The sequence below is a fragment of the Hippopotamus amphibius genome, chromosome 9 (assembly GCF_030028045.1).
Source record: "Hippopotamus amphibius kiboko isolate mHipAmp2 chromosome 9, mHipAmp2.hap2, whole genome shotgun sequence".
Classification (NCBI taxonomy): Eukaryota; Metazoa; Chordata; class Mammalia; order Artiodactyla; family Hippopotamidae; genus Hippopotamus; species Hippopotamus amphibius.
The window spans coordinates 123,215,308-123,221,664 of NC_080194.1; the positions used below are offsets into that span (position 1 = coordinate 123,215,308).

Below are 6,357 nucleotides of genomic sequence, written 5' to 3' on the forward strand. Positions count from 1 at the left end.
TTACATGTGCCCTATAAACACCTGTGCTTTTATCATTGATTCAGGAAAAGGCAAATCTGCAAACACCCATAATTTTGAAGCAGTGCTGAGTATGAATTTCAAGCTATCTGGGATGACTGTAATTGATATGACAAGGTCACAGGCGCTGTTACAGATGTGCCCTTCATAAGGAAGGAAACATGAAATTTCCGGTAGAAGACAATGAAAATATCTGTGCTTGTTTCTTCACTCGAGATCACGGGTTCTTGAATTTTCCACGTAGACTCCAGGTTAAGTGACTCACACCCAGGATTTAAAATTAAAATTAGAGAAGAGGAACACGTCAGCGAACACACCTGAAGCACACCCACCACTGGGTACGTGTCTGTGCACAGGGCACTACAGCTACCCCTATCAATGCACATGCAACAACCAAATGTCCCATCTGCTTCTGCATCCATTCCCCATGGGGAGCCCCCAGGTGCATACATGGCCTGTTCTCTATTCCCCCAAAGTCCAGGGAGCCTGTTGTGGACCAGGCCTTGGCAAATGTATGATGGGGTATGAGTGAGTGGATGCATGCATGAATGGTGTCCCTGAGGCTCTTCGCACACTCAGAGAATCCTGGAATTGAGTCTGGGCAGTGCAGGCCACCTGGACGGGCTTGGGGCAGGGGGCATCCTTGGAGCCCCGAAACCTCACAGATTATGGGGCGGGGCCGGGGTCTGCACGTGCAGGCCCTGCATCCTGGACAAAGTCACTAAGGCCTGGGGTGTGAGACCCACCTCCTGCCTCGTCCTGCAGCTCTGCTCAGTGAGCCCTGCCCCGGGGGGGCCTCACCTCCCCCCCCAGCCACCGCAAGCTCAGAAGGCTTTGTTTGTATCCCAGACTCAAGGACCACGCCTGGACGCACTGTTGCTGCAGAAGCTTGATTTATTGGTGGATTCTGATTCAGGGTCTCAACTCAGGTACCTGCTGCTGTGAGCCCACCACCAGCCAGACAGCCTCGGCAGGGTAACATATACCCCAGGCCAGGACCCGGGGGGGTGGTTATTTTTTCAGATTGGGCCATTATATGATTGGACAGAGGTCAACGTTCCTTTCAGATAACTCCATGTAAAGCCAATCCTCGTGACCATAGAGCCACTGCCTCCCGGAGATTCCCTTGAGGACCTGCCCCCTGCTCTCTGGGTGGGCAAAGACGCCCTTGCCAACTTCTTTTCCAAAGGAGGCTGAGAGGCCTTGATAAGTGAATAAAGTCATGTGCTGGAGGAATGTCCTGCACCTTCTGTAGATTTTTGTAATGTGTTCATTTTGCAGCAGGAGAAATTCATGGGGCTTCCCATCTGGGATTCCATATTTTTCACTCCAAGAGGATCCAAACCTTACCTGGATGCTGGAAGGAAGGGGGAGCTTTGAAGGCCCAGGATCTGGGTGACTCACCACCCCCAGGTCCTCTGTCTCATGGTCACCAGCAAGGAGAGCCTGTCACTGGAGCATAAGTCCCTGAGCACATGACTTTGGGTGCCTGAGACAGGCCTGTGAGTCTCAATCCCCCGCTCTGCCATGTTCAGGCTCTGTGATTTGGGGCTTGTTACCCAGCCTTTCTAGGCCTCAGTTTGCTCATGTGCAAAGTGGGAGTGATTTGGGGGAGCAGTCACTGAGATCTTCCATCAGGAGAGCCCCGCAAGGTGTCCCGTCACCACGACCCTCAGGAGGTGCCGGCAGCTGTCATAGCCCAGAGCAGAGAGCTGTCCCCGGGCCCAGCTTGGGCTTTCAGAGCCCCAGTTACTTCAACAAGTCCACCTGGTAGGCCCGAGAAGCAAGTGACTCCCACATTCAACTGGGGGAGCTCCACCCATCTGGGACCCTCTGTGACCTTCCTCCACTTTGATACCTGTCCCAGAGCCTCCCCTCTTCATCTGGCTGCACCCACATTCTGTCTCCTTTAGTTCCTGCTGCTCTGGCCCATTCCCTCTCCCAGGGCCCTGGGACCCCATAAGTGAGAGCAAAGATCCACCCAAGATTTTGAGTGAAGCCAACATCAGGGAAAATACTCTGGGTTTGCTGCCTCTACACACTTTCTGTGTTCAGTCAGGGGTCCACCCTGAACCTCACTTCCTTTTCCCTTTGACTGTAACCTCGGCAGACGTTTTCCCTGCATTTCCCATTAGGCATTTTCAAATTGAGAGACCATTTCTGGTTGAGTTGAGTTTGGGTTGAAAGGAGAAAGTGAGGAGAAGTATCATCTGCCCTTTAGATCAACCCAGGAAGTAGAGGTCAGACTTGCAGGAGGAAATAGAAGGGAGGAGAGCTGGTGTGCGGGAGAGGAAGCAGCAGAGGAAAAGGGACAAAACAGAAGGTGAAAGCTGGTGGCTCCAGGGCTCCAAGGACTCAGCTTAACTCATGGAGTCATCAGGACCCCAGTGAGGGTGTTGGGAGAACGGACCCTAAGCCCCCCTCCCCCTGTTCCGGAGACTGTGGCATTAGTTGGGACACATGATGTAGCTCCGTGGCCCTGCTCCTACTCACCTCTTGATCAAGCCCAAGGGACCAATAAACACCTGAATTCCGGTTATTTCATCATCATTGTCTTTAGAGATGATGAAATATGGGCCTCTTCCATACCCCCACATCTCTGTTAGATCAAAGAACCAGGTGGAGGAGAGAAAAAAAGTAAACACACAGGGATATGTTGGTTATTTCTGGCCAGAAGAGGACACACCCCCTCCAGACAACGGCACAGGCCTGAGACGAGAGTTGGTCTGTGACAGGGCTGGGCCCAGACCCCAGGTCCTGGATGGAGGGAGGTGAGGGTGGCCCCTGGGGAATGGGCTGGAGAGCAGAGACCCAGACAGACTTACGTCGTGCCCAGCAGGTGGGGCTCCACAGGAGGGCGAGGGTCAGCCACAGCATCATGGCTTCTGGCGGGCGAGTCAGGGCTCCTGGAGACAAGAGGACAGGTCACCCGGCTCTCCGAGAGGGGCCCCGCCCGGCCTCGTGGGCCCATCCACGGCAGGGGGCACTGCCTTACCTGGCCTGGAGAGTCTGGTGGTCCAGTCCTGGCTCTGGGGAGTTTTGTTGTGTCTGGGCACCCTCCACCTGGCCCTTTGTACCCTCCGGGGCCCTATGGGCGCCCCCTCCAGGAGGAAGGAGCAAAGGGGCCACCAGGGCACAGGAAGGAGCTGGGCAGTGGGGGCTCTTTCAGGGGGAGGATCCCGGACCTGCTGTATTTATTGTCTTGGCCCTGTGTCCTACACAAACAAGACAGGACAGTGAAAGTATTTCACTGCCGTCTGTGGGTCTATCCTGGGCACCTGCACTAGACCTTGACTTCAGAGGTGGGGGAGGTTTCCTGAGAGCCCTTCCCAGCTTGATCAAACAGGGTTCAACCCCACGATTGCTTCGGGGTAGCTGCCCCCAGCAGCTTCATGGGGTCCAGGGCTCCTACCTCATACAGAACCCAGTTCAGGGCCTCATTTGGGCCTGGGCAGAGCCTAGTGTCCCCTGGGCTTTCCCCTCTGACCTTCAGAGAGCCAGCAGGAGTAGACAGTCCAGTTCTGAGTGCCTGGTGCAAGGTGGTAGAGACACCCCAGGTGCTGGCCCTCTGTGGCCTGTCACTGGAAGACGTCTGAGATCTTTCCTTTTTACCAGGTCTGGTGGAGCTGCAATGAACAGGGCTTAATGGATTATGGCACGACTGGCAACAATGACCCCAGGACAGGAGGCACAGGGGGACGGGGACAGAACAACTTTCCAGGCCAGTTCTTCCCAGAGCACCTGCGCCACGCAGAGGGCTCAGACTTTATCCGGGAGGGGATAGAGTGTTTCTTGATGCCTGGGGATCTGGGGACCCTCTTGGTACAGCAAGCCCAGGCTTTGTGTGACTGGATGGAGCTCAGGCTGTCTGCAGTGCTCCCTGACCTTTGATAAAAGCCACGGGGTCACAGTCCTCAACATAGGGGTGAATGTGGACGTGGAGCTGGAGCCAAATCAGGTCATAATGTGGCTTCCCTACCTCTTACATAGGTGTATGCATGCCCTTTGGGGAGCTCATGTCACGCGCATGTGCTTCAAATGTCGCCTCTGTTATATGCGAGTAGCAATTGACCCTCCTCAAAGGTAATATGAGAATTCAGTGAGATCCTTCTCCATCCAGGGGTATGAGCACTGAAGTGTTTACACGTGTGGGCAGGTGTGCAGGTTATTCTCTGAGCAGCCTTTGGAATCGCCTAAGATTAGAAACAACAGGGCTTCCCCAGTGGCGCAGTGGGTAAGAATCCGCCTGCCAAGGCAGGGGCACAGGTTCGATCCCTGGTTCAAGAAGATCCCACTTGCCGTGGAGCAACTAAATCCATGGGCCACAACTACTGAGCCTGTGCTCTAGAACCTTCGAGCCACAACTACTGAGCCCAAGTGCCACAACTACTGAAGCCTGCATGTCTACAGCCCATGCACTGCAGTGAAGAGTAACCCCCACTTGCCACAACTAGAGAAAGCCTGTGAGCAGCAATGAAGACCCAACGCAGCCAAAAAGTTTTTTAAATAAAAATAAAGTTCCTGAGTTAAAAAAAAAAAAAAAAAAAAGAAGGGACTTCCTAGGTGGCACAGTGGGTAAGAATCCGCCTGCCACTGCAGGGGACACGGGTTCAATCCCTGCCCCAGGAAGATACCACATGCCGTGGAGCAACTAAGCCCATGCGCCACAACTACTGAGCCTGCGCTCTAGAGCCCGTGAGCCACAACTATTGAGCCCATGTGCCACAAATACTGAAGCCCATGTGCCTAGAGCCCATGCTCGGCAACAAGAGAGGCTACCACAATGAGAAGCCCACGCACCACAATGAAGAGTAGCCCCCACTCGCCACAACTAGAGAAAGCCCACGTGCAGCAACAAAGACCTGACACAGCCAATAAAATAAATAAATAAATGTATTAAAAAAAAAAATATTTAAAAAAAAAAAAAAAAGGTTAGAAACAACAGATCTGTCCATCTAGCTGATGGGTTCCGTGAATGGTGGTGTCCTAGCTGTGGGGGAGAACTACCCAGGCCTGGAGAAGTGGGTCCCATGGCTGAGCTGATGCGTTGCCTTAGGAAAGAGGCTGGGCATAACCTGGAGGGTCCGGGAGAAGGGGCCCAGAGCTTGGCCCGGCGTGTGCACAGCCTCACCCGGGAGGTACTGGCTGCCAGGACCTGGGGACCCTGGCTTCCTCGGGATGGCAGTGCTGGGGGCCTGAGGTCGGGGTGGGGGCCCCAGGGTCAGGGTGGGCGCCCCGGGGTTGGGGTGGGGGCCCTGCCCAACTGGAACCTCCCTTACTTACAGCACAAAGTGAGGCCAGGAATCTGTATACTATGGCCTGAAGGCCAAGTCCTGCTGTCCACCTGCTTTTGCACAACTAGTGAGCTAAGAATATTTTTTTACCTTTCCATATGGTGAGAAAACAATTCAAGAAAAACTGACACGTGAAAAACGCTGAAATTCCAGTTTCTTTGCCCTAAATACATGTTATTGTGCATTCATCTGGATATCATCTGGGGCTGTGTCCCCAACGCAGAGGCACTGGGGAGCCGTTACCACAGAGACCTTACGACCCAGAAAACCTAAAACCTGTGGCCCTTCACTCACAGTCAGCATTCCTGGTGGATCCCTACTCCCGACTCTGGAGCAGGGCCAATCCTGCCCCTGGTGCTGACAGCAGCGGGGTGGAGGGGGCTTCGTTTGACAACAAGCCTTTAGTGGGGAGCAGGGAGCAGAGAGCAGCTTTGTCCAGAAGGCTGCGCCTCTCCTTCTGGCCCTGCACTGGGCTCCCTGGACAGGCTCCCTGGGGCTCAGGCCCCCACTGACTCGTACTGCAAGGGTGAGGGCCCCCACCTGTCCTTAAGAGCTCTCCACCCCGCCCCCAGAGCCCTTCAGCCCCATGAGTGCAACAGAGGCTGGGCTGCGCAAGGGCAGGGCCAGCAGGGTGCAGAGGGGCACAGAACCCCTCCCGAGGCCCCGGGATCCTCTTGGGGGAGGCAGAGACGGAAGAGGCCTAGGACCTTGGCAGGCGCAGCCCCTGGAGGAAGGGGCCCAGAGGGGCACAAAGGGGGCTTGTGTTCCTGTCCCAGCCCAGCCTCGGGCGCTTTTTCTGCTACTGCTGCCAGTTTGGGAGGCTTCCTTCTAGCTGCAGGCTGCCAGGATCTGGTGCCCAGAAGGAGGGTCTGGGCTGGGTCTCCAATAACCTGTACTTGTGGTGGGAGCTGGAGAAAGAGACAGCTGCTGGCCCGGGCAGGGAGGGGATGACGGGACTCCCCCGAGAGTACACGGGAGACGCGTTTTCACAGAGCGCACGAGCAGGGTTATAAGGGATGCACATGTACACACGTGAGTTCAAAAG

The 6,357-nt window shown here is 55.0% G+C and overlaps 1 pseudogene; it reads right to left on the reverse strand.

The window, feature by feature from the left end:
• Positions 1-1,037: 1,037 nt before the first annotated feature.
• On the reverse strand, positions 1,038-2,898 carry LOC130861035 (zymogen granule protein 16 homolog B-like; annotated as a pseudogene).
• Between the last annotated feature and the right edge of the window lie 3,459 nt (positions 2,899-6,357).